This window comes from Taudactylus pleione, unplaced genomic scaffold, assembly GCF_031769625.1.
Source record: "Taudactylus pleione unplaced genomic scaffold, aTauple2 ptg000016l, whole genome shotgun sequence".
NCBI classification, from domain to species: domain Eukaryota; kingdom Metazoa; phylum Chordata; class Amphibia; order Anura; family Myobatrachidae; genus Taudactylus; species Taudactylus pleione.
The window spans coordinates 1836229-1854156 of NW_028284418.1; the positions used below are offsets into that span (position 1 = coordinate 1836229).

The window sequence follows — 17928 nt, forward strand, 5'->3', positions numbered from 1 at the left end:
TCACAAGAAAGGAGATGGAGGTTTTGATCCAGAAGTGTGTGGACATCCTGCCACAGGCAGACAGGAATATGAGTCTAAGCCAGAAGTGGAGAATGTGGGAAGAGGTAGCCGTTGCTGTCAATAGAGTGGGTGATTATGTCCGTCTAGCCCGGGATGTCAAACGGCGGTAAGTAAACCCTTGCCCCCCCTAAAAACAAACCCCATTTTAAACCAAAGGATAATGGCTTCCATTTTTCCCCACAGATGGGGCGACTTCAAATATCGCCTAAAGCAAAAACTCGCGGACAGGGCTAGGCATGCAAGGGGGACAGGTGGGGGTCCCACCCCTGTGTCATTGGAGTTGACGGATTTAGAAGAGCTGGCACAGGGGTGTGTGCAGCCTGTGGAGGTGTTTGGCGTGTCCAACATGGATACGGACATGCCAGACTTTGCGGCTCCTCATGTTGGCCCAGGTAAGTATTGTGATGTCACCAACTCTGAAATGCTATTGTGCCAATATGTAGATTCTAATGTGACTCTTTTCTCATTTTTCCAACAGAGACACAGGCGGATGAGTCTGCTCCAGAGGGAAGCCTTGGCCGCAGAATTTCTGCTGGCTCTGCAGGGGAGGAACCAGTACATCCGGCTGAGGACCCTGCAGAAGCCAGTCCAGGGCGTGCCCCCTCGCAGGCAGTGGGCCTCCTCACAGAACTCAATTTCAAATCGGATTTCCATACGGAGATTCTGCAGAGGATGGACGCCAGTCTGATACGGGTGGCTGAGGCCCTGGAGCAAAATGCTGCGGCCAACGTGACCATTGGTCAGGCCCTGGCGGAAAATACCAGGGCCAACATCCGCATCGCCGATGCCCTGGAGCAGCTCGTTCGCCAGCACATGGTGGAGCCGACCTCCCTTCCTGCCAGAACATCAGGATCCTCCACCTCTGGCACAACATCAGCCAATCCTCCAAATGTGCCTAGCCCTGTGCCTAGTCCAGAGGCCACAACATCTGCCTCTGGACAGGCCAGCCCGATGGCATCCCGGACCCGGTCTGGCGCCCACCCTCCCCCATCCAAACGGGCGAAAAAACGGTGACAGCAATGGCGACTTTTCCCACACTCCTTGTGTGCTTGGCTCATATTCCTTTCTGGTCAAAACTTCCCTCTCCTTTCTTGTGAAATGTTTTTAATTTATTTTTGTACGTTTATGTTATCAGTTATTGATTATTTATTTTTGATAAAAAGTATCTTTGCCAGAAAAAAAGAAAACAAAATATTATGCCAATTGGTTTGTGTTTAAACAATAAATTTATGATAAAAATCTGACATTGTATTGTGACATTATTGTACAAATGGGTTACATTTAATCCTGGCCCTAAAGGCAAAAAAGGACACAAAAAACCATTTGATTTGTAAAAAAAAAGGCCTCTTGAAGGAACGTTTAAAAAATCACATAACGATGCAAATTCCACATTAAAAAAAAAGGGGAGCTAATTAAAACATGATGACATTATTGTCACAATAGGCCATAAACAACAAATTGAGGCCAAAAAAACCCCCAAAAAATGTACGCCAATTGATTGTGTAATCCTGACATTAGCAGGTATGATTTCCACCTGCGTACGGTTTTGTGCTATCCCAATAAACTGCTTTCCAAACACATACCAAGCCGGTTTTCAATACAACACTAATTGCTTTTGTGACCACCCGCGATTAATCGCTGCAACATCATGGAGTCCCGGGACGGAGGAGAAGGCCATCGCCAATGTGGTCGAGTAATCCAGACCCTAAACTGTGCGAGCATTTTGAAGGGAAAGAGGATGTTCCAGTGACGTATGTGACGGTCCGAACACATTTGACGTTCGCATCTGCTAATGTATGTACGCCCCAAAAACGCCTCGCCACGCCTGCGTTTTTCCATCTCCACCCCCGTCAACACCCAAAAACGCCCTGTTCTGTCAATCACATTTGACATGTCACTTCCTGTACGCTATTTTAGGAACGAGAGAAAAAAAGCTCGCAATCTGCCGTACGCACATGCGCAGTGTAACACCGACGCATGCGCGGTTAGTCAACATCGGAACGCAACGAGCGTACTGTTGGTAACGTGCGGCTCTGAATGAGGGCCTTTATCTATAACCTGTTGAGTGCCGATTTACATTTTGAATATATTATTGGACTTTGAGTCTTTAAATTGACCACCACATTTTTGTTATTTATAATTGGAGTGCGGATACTTTGGATTTATATATATATGCAGGAGGGGATGTGTAGAGGGGTCGAGGGGGGCCCAGAGATATCAACGTAACGGGCCCCAAGATTTCTGTTGCCGGCCCTGATTGTACGCAGATAGGGCCAGATTAACAATGGGGCAGATGGAGCTACAGCTTCAGGCCCCCTCATAAAAATAGGCCCATGGTGATGACCAGCCACCATTTGGCACACTATCGCCCATAAATCATATGTAAGAAAATTTGACTTCTATTTTTTTTTTTTTTTTTAGAATTAGTGAAGTGCATGTAGGAAGTGATAACCTTGATAGGCTGATCAGGTGACTTGCAATAGAACTAATAGAACTATCAGTTATCAACTGTATCTGTTTATATGTCTAATTACCTTGTAATATAAGATTATTTTAACCTAAATGATAGATTATAAATAGATATCAGTGGCAAAATACATGCAGGTGGTGATTTTTTTTCAACTCCCTATACTGACCTTGTGACTTTATACATCATAAACAGCCTTTGTGAGGTCACTCAGCTTTGGTAGAAAAGTTACCATTTTGTAGAGAACTGTCAGTTATCAACTGTATCTGCTGATATGACATAACACAATGGTCCGAATTCAATTCAGTGCGATGATGAATAGCCGCGGTAGGGAGCTCCCACAGCTATTCAATACACCGCGCTGTTTGCCTTGTCGGGAATTGGTTAAGTCAGAGAATGCTGGTTCTTGTGGCTTAACCTGGGTGTTAAGGCGCAGTAACCGACATTCTCTGACTAAAGTGCCAGGGGTGCGGCTGTTAGCGTCGCGCTAAGCCGGCAAACAGCTGCATGCCCGGCACTTTTGTTGGATTTCTCCTCGCTTCCCCAGGGGGTGTGAAAATAAATCCTTTAGCCGCCCAAACAGCACAGTGTATTGAATAGCTGCGGGAGATTCCTCCCGCAACTATTCATCATCGCACTGAATTGAATTCGGCCCATAGTAAGGTATGCTTATTTTATCCTAAATGTTATATATGAAAATTATAGATAAATAGATACAAGTTCAATTTAACGGGAAAGGGGAAGGGAACCACTGCACTAACTATTATGGTGAAACCCCAATTGACTAATCCAAGCACATTTAAATTGTCTGGGGGTGCTGCCTGGGACACGAACCAATAGTACAAAATCGATATCCCAAAGAAATGGGAAAACAGAATGTCCTCTATAGGCGCACAGATACAGTTAAAGAATAAAATGTAACCTTTATTAGTATATATTAAAACCTTGTTTTGTGAAATATAATTCAAATAATATAGATAGAAGAAATAGTGAACTAAGATAGAAAGTGAAATAAAATATCAAGACACCTGACTCACTGAATGCTGCTGTTTATATTATTACATTAATGTTAGAGAATCTGTATCTCTTTTCTTAGTAGTGGATCACAGACCTTATAAGCCTTCACATTAAACAATATCAAAGATTACAATCTCAATTATGCCTAGAAATAATGGTCATTGTCGCTACTCAATATGTCTTTTGAGTAGCGCCTACCGTCATAAGCCGGCCCACTGACGTCACTAGTGATGTCAGTGGGAGTGATTTTGGCTCTGATAGAGCCAAAATCACTCCAGGGCTTGTGGTCGAAAAACCCGACCACAGGCTTCTGGTCACACTGGCGATGGTCGTGATGGTCAAGACCATCGTGACCATCATCCTGCACGCTCGTATGTGCTGTGGGTGGTGACCCACAGCTATATGAGCGTCTAGGAGGACGCTCCATTTTTATGGAGGACGGCCCTCATTCAGAGCGAGCGCTCTGCTCAGAGCATCCGGCTCTGAATGAGGGCCTTAGGTCCTCATTCAGACCCGGACGCAAGTGGCCGTTCGTACGTTCGGCGTACGTAAAAAAATATTTAAATTCAAGCACTCGCTCGTATTTTCGCTCGCAGCCAAACATCCTCCCCAAACTCAAGCGACCCCTCCTAACGAGCGTGCCAAATAGCGAGCGTACATCTCCGAAATGGCTTGAAGGGAACGCACGCACAAGTACTCCCCGGAAGTTGGACTGTCAGATTTCGATTAACTGCTCGTTTATTCTGCCTACCTCCCTCAATCGTATCATGCCAATCAATATATCAATTAGCTTAATTGTGTTTTTTTGTTTTTTTTAAACACAATGCAATAAACTTTATTCATGTCCGTGTTTGTGTTTACCCGCAGAATACGTACGGCTTAAACATTCGCTTTTAATTGTCAAAATACATGTTAGCCCCAATTAAATAATTGTTCTATTTATTTTTCTACCCGCATATTTCCCGGAGTTCATTTCTTTATTTAAATTTGCTTACGCATGTCACTGTATCAAGCCTATCATAAGTCTCAAGAGATTTCTGGCCCTGTCGAACACATGACTCATACACTAACCAATAGAATTGGTCCTGTTAATTACCCAAATACATTAGCCAATCAAAAATTTTTGGGGCACTTTATTAAAAATGATTTTTAACAAATACACCATTGCCATCATGAGAGCCTCCGCATTCACCAGGCGCGAGCTGCTGGTGCTAACGGAGGTCATGGATAGGCGGATCACCAGCCAGCCTCCACCCATCACCAACCGCGAAAAGCGTTCCGCATATGCGGAGGTACGGGCCCGCCTGCGCTCCTTCGGCTCACGCCGCCAGATCGGGCAGCTGGAGCGCAGGTGGTCGGACCTGCAACGGCGGACGCCCCTCTTGCTGGCATGCTTTCGCATGCAGATCGCCGAAAGTAAGTTTTATGGACTGTGGTTTTCATGTTTGTCTTTGTGGCCCTAACTGCGTGTGCATGTTTTCCCTGTATTTCATATTTATTCATTGTACTCATATCTGCATGGCCATGTTTTCCCTGTATTTCCTATTTATTCATTGTACTCATATCTGCATGGCCATGTTTTCCCTGTATTTCCTATTTATTCATTGTACTCATATCTGCATGGCCATGTTTTCCATGTAGTTCATATTTATTCATTGTACTCATATCTGCATGGCCATGTTTTCCATGTAGTTCATATTTATTCATTGTACTCATATCTGCATGGCCATGTTTTCCCTGTAGTTCATATTTATTCATTGTACTCATATCTGCATGGCCATGTTTTCCCTGTAGTTCATATTTATTCATTGTACTCATATCTGCATAGCCATGTTTTCCCTGTAGTTCATATTTATTCATTGTACTCATATCTGCATGGCCATGTTTTCCCTGTAGTTCATATTTATTCATTGTACTCATATCTGCATGGCCATGTTTTCCCTGTAGTTCATATTTATTCATTGTACTCATATCTGCATAGCCATGTTTTCCCTGTAGTTCATATTTATTCATTGTACTCATATCTGCATGGCCATGTTTTCCCTGTAGTTCATATTTATTCATTGTACTCATATCTGCATGGCCATGTTTTCCCTGTAGTTCATATTTATTCATTGTACTCATATCTGCATAGCCATGTTTTCCCTGTAGTTCATATTTATTCATTGTACTCATATCTGCATGGCCATGTTTTCCCTGTAGTTCATATTTATTCATTGTACTCATATCTGCATGGCCATGTTTTCCATGTAGACAATATTTATTCATTGTACTCATATCTGCATGGCCATGTTTTCCATGTAGACAATATTTATTCATTGTACTCATATCTGCATGGCCATGTTTTCCATGTAGTTCATATTTATTCATTGTACTCATATCTGCATGGCACTTTTTTTGGGGGGGGGATTAGAAAATGGTGTTTTTCGCGGATTTGTGTTGAAACTAACCACAATTTGTTTCACATCTTTTAAGGGCCCAGCGAAGACTACGCCGTCATCGTCAGCCCAGACGGTGCTCACGGCCACTCTCCCCAACCCCCAGCCAACACTCCACAACCACAATTCCCCTATTCCCCACTCCTCCCCAGCCTTCCAAGACCCTCTGGCTGAAATTTTGGGGCTCCTTCCCCTCCGTCCCAATTCCCCCTCTCCTCCAACCACCCCTCTTCGAATTACCCCCTCCCCGGAATCGGTAATTACCCCGCCCCGATCGTTGGGGAATGGAGGCACCTCTGAGGAGTGCGAGGAAGGGCCTTCCGGAGCTGCCGTTGTATCTTCCGGTATGTTTTTCTTTGGGGGGTTTTTTCAACACAAACTGTTTGTATGTAATCATGTGTCGTTCCTTTTTTTGGGGGGTTTTGCTAGACTTTTGGGGATTTTGCCGATTGCCTTTACCTGTTACTGCTGATTTCAACATACACATATCACACCTGTCGGAATTTGTACATTGGCCTTGTATTTTTGGCCTACACCATTTTTTGGTTGATGTGTTTTAATGGTGTAATTATGGTTAGTTTTTTTTTTTGTTTTGTTTTTGGGTTTTGGTTTTGGCTTGTTTTTTAATGTGGTTTCATTATTGTTGTATTAATCCCCACACTTTTCTCACCCACAGAGGAACAGAGGCGTCGGGCAGAATTAGCCGCCTGTGTGGGCCGGATGCGCCACAATATCATCGGTGTGCTGGTGGTCCTTGACCAGATGTCGGTCCTCCTTAGGGATCAGTTTTTTTTGTTTTTTGCCCATTTATAAATAAAGTGTTATTTTCTAAGTAACGTTCTGGCTCATTCGTTTTTTCAAAATCAGAGATTGTTTACCCTGACATAAGTAGACTGTTCCTGCAAGGATTAGCAATTTTTGTCACTAAGATTGTGTGTTGTATTTTTATGTAAAACAGCCACAAGAAACACCTAACAGTAACAATCTCATTTCCCTTTTTTGGTGTAGTCACAATTAGATATTACTACATTTTACAGGTTCCTAGTTGGGGTGCAAGCTGCTTAGGCCAATATTACGAAGCCAAATGATTGTACAGGATTCCTTTGGGTGTTGGTTTGGACCCTGAAAACATATTACATTTTAGCTCAACTGGCGTCAGTACTGGATTACCCCTTAGTCAAATGTAATGTGTGTGAACCTGGTTACACTTGCTTGTAACGTTCCAAAAAAGGTACAAAATTTCACTCTCAAAACATTTATTCACAACATAACTGAAAAATCAAAGTGGTCACTCACAAACAAAACACACAGTGATAATCACAAATACAACACATACCAACAAAACCAATTAAAAAAACAACAAATCAAGAACTGGTTGACGAAGGACCATGCCAACATGATTCCACAAATATGGCGTTGCAATATGGGCTCCATAATATATCCCCAAAATGTCCACATACAGGTTTTTTAAGGGTAGCAGGAAGTAGTCATCGTTGGAGTGCCAAAGATTATGTGAAAAAACAGAAGATGGAGAAAATAAAAATACATAATTAGATGTTCTCAAACAAACCCTACCACATTAGGTTTAAACACTGTTGTTTTGTCAATAATTACCTAAAAAATCTGGTCACCACATCATCGCGTATGGCCCCCCCACATACTGACCTCCGACCAACCTCGGGGGGGTCATCCTCAGGTAAGGCATCCTCTGGCTGCATTGGGACACCACTCCTTATGGCGATGTTGTGAAATATCCCACACAGGACCACAATTTTCGAAACCATAGCCGGCAAATACATGAGCTCGCCACCAGAGCGGTGGAGGCATCTGAATCTGCCTTTTAAAAGGCTGATACAGCGCTCCACCACTTGCCTGGTGGCTGTAAGTGCGGAATTATACTCACTTTGTGGCCCTGGTGTGGGAACCAAATAAGGAGTGAGCAGCCAGGGCGTGCAAGGGTAGCCACTGTCTCCTGTGAAAAAGAATAGACAACATCAGGATCACTCTGTATGAAGCTTAACATTGTTATGTACTAAAGGTCTCCACTTACCCAGAAGCCACGCATCACCAGCTTGTAGGTTGGTTAATTTGTGCCATATCCTTGATTGCCGGATGACGAAGGAGTCATGTGCACTTCCTGGTAATTTTGCATTCAGGGACAGGATCTGGAGGGAGGCATCACATACCACCATTACATTGAGGGAGTGATAGTGTTTCCGGTTTCTAAATATTGCCTCCAGCCGTGCTGGAGGCTGAAGTGGTATGTGAGTACCATCCACAACCCCTATGATGTGTGGGAAGCCAGCTATTTGGTAAAAATTGGCCTTGGCCACACTAAGGGCACCCATATCCAAAGGCATTTTAATAAAATGATGGAGGTGCTTGAAAAGTGCCTCCATCACTGCCCTCAGGATCCGGGAAAAGGAGGATTGTGATATGCCCGCCACTATTTCCACCGTTGTTTGAAACGATCCTGAGGCACAGAAATGTAACACCGCCATAAATTGCGTAAGTGGTGGTATTGCTGTAGGACTGTCAATTTGCCGCTCAAGATCACTCTCTATTAATGAGAGAGTGTCTATGATGATTTTTGGAGGAAGACGGTAGCATCTTAAAACCTCATCATCGGGCATTCCAAAAAGGGTGACACATGTTCGAAATATCTGGGGCCTTGCACGCCTACGATGCCTACGCCTGGGACGAGATTGAGGGTGGTCGGCTTCCGGGAGCATGGCCAGAACAATCCGACCCAGATCAACCTGAAATGGCAAGATTTGAATGTCAGGCTTTTTAACCCCCCCAAAAATTAAAAATTTCACTTAGCTTGAAGATACCATCCATTGATGCTTACATGCCGGGGTATTGTCATGATATGTGCAAACTGGAAATAATCACAACATAAATATACATCATTTTATGCTGGCCATTTCGGATTCCAAATTTTAAGCAAGACCAAACATAAAAGGGGAGAAACACACATTTGGGCAAAGAGCAAAACGACATTGCACACACTACGCCAAATTGAGCCCAAATGTAAGCAACAAATGCTCCAGAGAAAGCGCAAACAATTTTACAGGATGAATAAGCATTTCACAAAGCGCTAATTAGTTCGCCAAGAAAAGTCACAATTGAAAGTAATAAAAATGCGCTAATTAGTTCGCAAAGACAAGTCCCAATTGAAAGTAATAAAAATGCGCTAATTAGTTCGCAAAGACAAGTCACAATTTAAAGTAATAAAAATGCGCTAATTAGTTCGCAAAGACAAGTCACAATTGAAAGTAATAAAAATGCGCTAATTAGTTCGCAAATAAAAGTTAAAAAAACGCATCTAAAATAAACAAAAAATAAACACAGATTTCGGATTTGGAAAAACAAAGGTTACATGTGTAAGGCCAACCAAAGTTGCGTAAAGACAAACAAGAACATTTACAAAACAATTTAACAAATGAACTTACCAAGAGATAATATGTAAGAATCCGGATCAAAAGGTCTTTGGGGCAGAGCCAAAATAAAACCTAAGAGAGATGAAATGACGGAAAACAAAAATTAGAAATATCTTAAACAGAAGGAGACACAAATTGACCCAAAGTTAGACTTCCCAAAACTTACCAAAACTGGAAACGACCAAAAAAAATACAACGGAAAAAAAACGAACGGAAATCAAAAAACGAATATATCCAAAAAAACTACTTCCAAAAACGCAAACTCCTACACAAGCCAACAATCAACTCCAACCAACGTAACCTCCAACATTCAAAAAACGCCACCTCAAATCGAGACGCCCCAAGCCATAAATAGTGTTTCGTTTCCCGCACAAATTAAGGAGGGATCATAGGAACGCACAATCAATGATGCGGCCGCAAAATAAGGACGCATGTATAAATGCGTCACGAGACAAAAAAAACATTCTGGTGTATTTCTTGTTTGGAGCTCAGACATGGCTACAGACCAGGGAAACAATGGACAACAGTCTGGCGGTAAGTATTTCAGGCATTTTGACTCAATGATTAATTAGAAACATAATATTGTGCAAGTTGTGAAGTTGAGAATTCTCCAAATTTACCCAAATAGGTGAGGAGGATGACATGGAAGAGGCTGCTGGGCCCAGTATTCCGGGCAAAGCTGCCAAAAAGAAAAGGCAGCCACAATTCACAAGAAAGGAGATGGAGGTTTTGATTCAGAAGTGTGTGGACATCCTGCCACAGGCAGACAGGAATATGAGTTCAAGCCAGAAGTGGAGAATGTGGGAAGAGGTAGCCGTTGAGGTCAATAGGGTGGGTGATTATGTCCGCCTAGCCCGGGATGTCAAACGGCGGTAAGTAAACACTTGACCACCCTAAAACCAAAAACAAATAAAATAAAAAATAATGGTTCCTTTTTCACCTACAGATGGGGCGACTTCAAATATCGCCTGAAACAAAAAATGGCGGACAGGGCTAGGCATGCAAGGGGGACAGGTGGAGGTCCCACCCCTGTGTCATTGGAGTTGATGGATTTAGAAGAGCTGGCACAGGGGTGTGTGCAGGCTGTGGAGGTGTTTGGCGTGTCCAACATGGATACGGACATGCCAGACTTTGCGGCTCCTCATGTTGTCCCAGGTAAATATTGTGATGTCACCAACTCTGAAATGTTAGTGTGCCAATATGTAGATGCTAATGTGACTCTTTTCTCATTTTTCCAACAGAGACACAGGCGGATGAGTCTGCTCCAGAGGGGAGCCTTGGCCGCAGAATTTCTGCAGGCTCTGCAGGGGATGAACCAGTACATCCGGCTGAGGACCCTGCAGAAGCCAGTCCTGGGCAATCCCCCTCGCAGGCAGTGTCCCTCCTCACAGAACTCAATTTTAAATCGGATTTCCATACAGAGATTCTGCAGAGGATGGACGCCAGTCTGGTACGGGTGGCTGAGGCCCTGGAGCAAAATGCTGCGGCCAACGTGACCATTGGTCAGGCCCTGGCGGAAAATACCAGGGCCAACATCCGCATCGCCAATGCCCTGGAGCAGCTCGTTCGCCAGCACATGGTGGAGCCGACCTCCCTTCCTGCCGGAACATCAGGATCCTCCACCTCTGGCACAACATCAGCCAATCCTCCAAATGTGCCTAGCCCTGTGCCTAGTCCAGAGGCCACAACATCTGCCTCCGGACAGGCCAGCCCGATGACATCCCGGACCCGGTCTGGCGCCCTCCCTCCCCCAGCCAAACGGCCGAGAAAACGGTGACAGCATTGGCTACTTTTCCCACACTCCTTCTGTGCTTGCCTCATATTCCTTTCTGGCCAAAACTTCCCTCTCCTTTCTTGTGAATTGTTTTTAATTTTTGCATTTACGTTTAACAACAATTTATTGTTTGCACAATTAATAAATATTGTGGAATGAACACTGCCAAAAATGTTTTTGTGAAATATGTGCATTCATTTTTTTGGGGATACCAATAAATTTCCATCAAATGTACGACTTTGTATTCTGACATTATTGTAAAAATGGGTTACATTTAATCCGGGCCCACAAGCCAACAACGTTCAACCTAAAAAATTACACATTGGAAAAAAAGGGCTCGTTAAGGAACGTTGAAAACATTACCTAAGGAGGAAAAATCACCTTGCAAACACAAAATGAGGCACCAAACCTAAACATGATGACATTATTGTTACAATAGTCCAAAAAGAACACATTGCGGCCAAAATACACCCCCACAAATGTACGCTAATTGATTGTGTAATCCAGACATTAGCAGCTATGATTTCCACCTGCGTTCGGTTTTGTGCTATCCAAAAAAACTGCTTTCCAAACACATACCAAGCCGGTTTTCAATCCAACACTAATTGATTTTCTGACAAGCCGTGATTAATCGATGCTACATCGTGGAGTGCCGGGACGGAGGAGAAGGCCATCGCCACTGTGGTCGAGTTATCCAGCCCCTAAGCTGTGCGAGCATTTTGAAGGGAAAGAGGATCATCCAGTGACGTATGAGTTGGTACGAACACATTTGACGTTCGCATTTGTTAATGTATGTACACCCCAAAAACGCCTCGCCACGCCTGCGTTTTTCCATCTCCTCCCCCGTCAACACCCAAAAACGCCCTGTTCTGTCAATCACATTTGAGATGTCACTTCCTGTACGCTATCTGACGAACGAGACAAAATAAGCTCGCAATCTGCCATACGCACATGCGCAGTGTAACACCGACGCATGCGCGGTTAGTCAACATCGGAACGCAACGAGCGTACTGCTGTTAACGAGCGGCTCTGAATGAGGGCCTTAGTTCACTATTTCTTCTATCTATATTATTTTAATTATATTTCACAAAACAAGGTTTTAATATATACTAATAAAGGTTACATTTTATTCTTTAACCGTATCTGTGTGCCTATAGAGGACATTCTGTTTTCCCATTTCTTTGGGATATCGATTCAGATAAATAGATAGAAAGATAGATAACATTGGTAAAATGCAGAAAATATGTGATTTATAACCTTAATTGACTGATCATGTGGCTTGCTATAGAACTGCCAGTTATTAACTGTATCTGTTAATATGTCTACTGATCTTGTAATGTAAGGTTATTTTCCTAAATTATAGATGGATATTTAGATAGATATTGTGAAATGCAGGTAGCATGTGATGTATAACCTTAATTGGCCGATCATGTAAATTGCTATACAGTATAACTGCCATTTATCAATAGTATCTGTTAATATGTATATACATGCAGGAAGTGATTTTTCACCTCAGTACACTAACCATGTGACTTGTTACATCATAAGCAACCTTTGTGATGTCACTCACCGGTCCAGATTAACTATGGGGCTGATGGAGCTACAGCTCCGGGCTTGCCACATAAAAATAGGCCCATTATCATGACAGCATGATGATGACCAGCTACCAGTTGGCACATTGTCGGCCATAAATCATATGTAATAAAATTGTATTTTTAATTTTTCATAAAATAAAGCAATTTTTATGTGTTTAAGGATGCATTGTGGCCACAACCACACAGTACTGGTCACAGTTCTTCTGCTTCTCACAATAGGCCCTTAATCATTTTGAGCCCCAGGCCCATGTGACCCATAGGAGTCTATTTACTAAGCAGTGTTAGGAGACAGAGTGAAAACTGATAAGGTGCCAGCCAATCAGCTCCCAACTGTCATTTTTCAAACACAGCATGTGAGATGTCAGTTAGGAGCGGATTGGCTGGCACCTTATCACTTTTCACTATGTCTCCTAACTGCTTAGTAAATAGACCCCTTCATCTGGTCCTGTACGCAGATCTCCAAAACATTGACAGCTCGAATAAAGCTACGGTCACTCAGAATAGCTATGTTAATTGAGAGGCTGGAGGTTTGTTCTGTGCGTACGCAATTGCAGACACTGCCTAGTACATGCCCAGGAAATGACCCAGGCACGCCTGTGTTTTGGCCGGAACTCCCCATAACCACCCACATATCGGTCTCTTCCTGTCAATCTATTGCGAGTGAATCCTCACAGCGTGCGCGTTCGCAAATTCACTTGTGCAATGCGGCTGGGACGCATGCGCAGACCACCGATAATCGCTCAACTGTGTGAATATCGGAATAGGATTGAACTTTGAATCAGGCCCAATATACTGTAAGATACATTAATGCTCAACACCCTGCATTAGCCGAGTGTGAATGGCTGTTGTAAACACCATAAGGGTCTATGATCCTTTTTCAAATCTACATTTGAGATTCATGTAGTTCTGTTCAAAGCAAGCGGATAGGAAAACAACTCAATGAGCAGCAGTTAATCAGTAACCAATCAGTGTCTAACTCATTTTACAGGCTGTGTTTAAAAAAGATGTAAAGAGCTGATTGGTTGGTACTTCATCTTTCTCCACTTTATCTCTCTCCAAGCTTTGATGCATATCCCCCCACGTGCAGAGGATAAGATGATGTAATTTGCGTTATCACTGTTATATACCCAAATCATAAAAAAAGAGAAGCAGCATTTGTGGGTTGGTCCACTCTATATACATACATGAGGTGTGGGTTGGTCCATTGAATAATGGGGTGTGGGTTGGTCTATTCTATATACATAGATGGGGTGTGGGTTGGTCTATTCTATAGACATAGATGGGGTGTGGGTTGGTCTATTCTATATACATAGATGGGGGTGTGGGTTGGTCCATTGAATAATGGGGTGTGGGTTGGTCTATTCTATATACATAGATGGGGTGTGGGTTGGTCTATTCTATAGACATAGATGGGGTGTGGGTTGGTCTATTCTATATACATAGATGGGGGTGTGGGTTGGTCCATTGAATAGATGGGGTGTGGGTTGGTCTATTCTATATACATAGATGGGGGTGTGGGTTGGTCCATTGAATAGATGGGGTGTGGGTTGGTCTATTCTATATACATAGATGGGGGTGTGGGTTGGTCCATTGAATAGATGGGGTGTGGGTTGGTCTATTCTATATACATAGATGGGGGTGTGGGTTGGTCCATTGAATAGATGGGGTGTGGGTTGGTCTATTCTATATACATAGATGGGGGTGTGGGTTGGTCCATTGAATAGATGGGATGTGGGTTGGTCTATTCTATATACATAGATGGAGGTGTGGGTTGGTCCATTGAATAGATGGGGTGTGGGTTGGTCTATTCTATATACATACATGGGGTGCGGCTTGGTCCATTCTATATACATACATGGGGTGTGGGTTGGTTCATTCTTTATACATACATGGCATGTGGCTTGATATGCATTCTCTAAAACGTGCTTTGAATTGTTAAAACAAGGTTTGGATCCACCATGGTTTGTTTCATGGCTGAAAAAAAGGCTTCCAGGTCAGATACAGGAGCCTCTTTGTAACAAGTGCTTTGCTGTGAGCTCCTCATACAGATATGCTGTTCTCTTTTTTACTTCATTATACATGTTCTAAAATTAGAGATTAGCAGTTTGGCAAGTTCGAATTTATCTTATTGGCTATCCAAAACGCGTGAGAGCCGTATAGCCAATAAGATGCAGTTTTTCAGATGCGAACATTACCGAGTAGAACCAAACTACTCATCTCTACCTAAAATGCATCCATTAGAAGAGAACAGCTCATAAATTGAAATACACTATAGAGTGTATACAGTGAATTTACAGTGTCACACCTTAGAAAAGGGGGCTTGGATACGTCACTCTACGATTGTTCCTTCATCAAACTGGGGTGTCCCTATGCTGGAGGTTTACCAAATGCGGTCCTCAAGGCACCCTAACAGTTCAAGATTTAGAGATATCTATGGTTGAGCACAGGTGGTTAAATCAAACTGACTAAGGTACTAATTTAGTCAGCTGTGGTCAAGCATTGATATCCTTAAAACCTGGACTGTTAGGGTGCCTTGAGGACCAAGTTTTGGAACCTCTGCCCTAAGCATCTGAAGCACCTGGTCCGCTCTAAACCCCCACTCCTTTCCTTGGTCATATAAAGTGAATTAATATCAGTATTCTAGTGACCTAGAATAGGCAACGCCTCTCTTCTCAAGAACTTTGGGGGTTAAGCATATAAGCTTTTTTTACTTTCTGTCTATATAAAGCACAATTATTGATATTTATTTAACAATGCATGTATAATACTTAAGCCAATGCTTGTTAAATATTATTTATATAGTGTTTTGTGAAACTATTTATTTCCTGTCTGTGACTTTGATGTATTTTCTACCAAACTATAAAAGCCACACTACATGTAAACAACAACAAAAAGATTTATATGAAAAAAAAAAATCTGTGGCCCATATGTTAAAACAATGCTTTGGTTTTAATAGCATAGGGTGTGATATGTGGTATGACAGTAAAGAATAACACATCTAGAAAACGTTAACATTCTTTCCTGATATAACATCTGTTGTAAAACCATGACCACTACGGAACAGTTTGGCTATCTAGAGTACAGCACACGGTAACAAAAATAAGAAGTAAAAAAAAAGTGAAAGAGGAAATTAACTGCTACACTTTTTAAGTATTTAATAAACATGTAAAACCTTTGAAATGAGATTAAAGAATTAAGTGATACTAATATGAAATCAAAAGGTATTTAATATATTTGACTCTTTTAAGTAGAATTGTGAATCAGTATATTGTCACTTACTAAAGTTACTGTGATATTTTTAGTAACTGCTAGAAATGAACTGCAAGAAAAAAAAAAAACTTAGTCTGTCTGTGTATCTATATAATAATCTGGGCATCCCCCAGACATGCACATCATTCCCCCAGTAACGTGTGTGTGTGTCCTTATATTAAGGGTGGATCGAAAAAAACTGAACTCTCCCATAGAGAATTCCTGAGAGGGGGACATAGCGGGCTGAAATTTGGCATGGACGGGTAGAAATTTCAGGGCAAAAAAATAAAAATGAGGATTTGGGAACAATCTAAAGTTTAAAGCGGTGCTGTGTTGGCGGCAGGCCTGGATCCGAGCGGATCCAGTCCCTGCCAGCCATTCTGTAGAGTTCAGCAGCAGTGCCCATTTCAAAAACAGCGCCTCAGTGCCATTTTTGAAATTCAAAGATGGACACCTCGAGTCATCGAGCCACCTCTTGATGTCATCGCCCGCCCCCTCGGCAGTGCGAGGCAACAGCATGGCAGTCCAATGGAGTGGAGGGAGAGTGAAGAGCTCCCGAAGAAAGAAGACGCCGGAGACGGCCATGCAAAAGAGCTCAAAGGCTGCCATCCCCCAAGTGAAGACACCAGAAGGTCTGGCGGGTTAGCACCCACCAGGCGCAGATGCCGGAAGCCTTGGCGGGTTGGCGCCTGCCAGGCATTGATGACTGAAGCCCTGGCGGGTTGGCACCCGCCGGGTGAAGCCAATGGAAGCCGTGGAGCCATGGCAGCTCAGTAAAAGAGCTAATTGGTCGCCACCCCCAGCTGAAGGTTCAGTAAAATAAATGTTTAAAATATCAAAGTGTATTGTGTTTATTTTAATACTTTCTTACAGGTGGACTACAGGTGCCAGCAGGCAAAAAATGCCCTGCTTGCTGGTACTTGTGGTTCTTCAAGTACCAGCATGCGGGGAGGCTTGCTGGGACCTGTGGTTCACCTACAAAGGTCAATATTTTTTTATACTACACTTTACACAATCAAACCGGCACAAAAATTGCAAAAATATGTCTTCATTTCCTTATTGCAAAAATGTTTAAATGCAAATCACAGGGTGCATGGTCCCCAATGGACCAGCCGATCCAGTAATAACCAGATCATTTGTTGATTGGGATCTATCAAATTCAGTGACCAAATGTAATTGTGTATTCAGTCATCTACTGACCGTAGTAATTATGCCCTGATGTGTCTGAGTATTCCTCCCTGGCATGTTTCAGATGTGGCCACACAAATGTACTGATCTGGCCAAATATGACAGAGATCCAGGTGCTCCATGGTTAGGCAAAGCAATCAGATCAAACAGTATAGGGGCACTTTCAGTATTGTAGATATGGCGATTCATTTGAATGTTCTTTTTAAACTCCTCTTTTTTACATTGGAATGTATGATTGTAGGGAAAAAAATCCTGCTTAAAGTTCTAGTTAAACATACATGTAAAAAACACCTCTCTCTTTTTGATAGTATCACTTTAACATGAATAGACCAGGTATGTTCTGTATGACAAATCAGTCTGAAATGTGTGTCGTTTTGCATTGTATCATGCGCAGTTCTCTCTAATACTCTAAGTACATTTTTCTGAAGTTTTTAACAGAAATATTGTATCAGTTATAATACCGTCCTTATGCTATATACATCTGGATTATTAAGTCTATAAAATTGAAAATCTGCGTAGTATGGAAACCCAACAGGTATTAGTTTAGTGACAAACATGTGCAATATTCAGTGTTAAGTGTGATGGGTTTAGGTACAGAAGGCTGCATGATTGTCATGAGAATCAGAACATTTATTCAACAGGAGTCCATCAATTTGGCACATCTAACACAGCTATTGATCTATATTGCTGATTGTAG

The 17928-nt window shown here is 42.6% G+C and overlaps 1 protein-coding gene and 1 long non-coding RNA gene across 2 annotated transcripts in view; one reads left to right on the top strand and one right to left on the bottom strand.

The window, feature by feature from the left end:
• Positions 1-17928, bottom strand: part of LOC148540856 (alpha-N-acetylgalactosaminide alpha-2,6-sialyltransferase 2-like) — a 157246-nt gene that overhangs the window by 138936 nt on the left and 382 nt on the right. The window lies entirely within an intron of this gene.
• The window catches only part of LOC148540857 (uncharacterized), a 65376-nt gene that overhangs the window by 27532 nt on the left and 19916 nt on the right, over positions 1-17928 (top strand). The gene's annotated exons all lie outside the window — the stretch shown is intronic.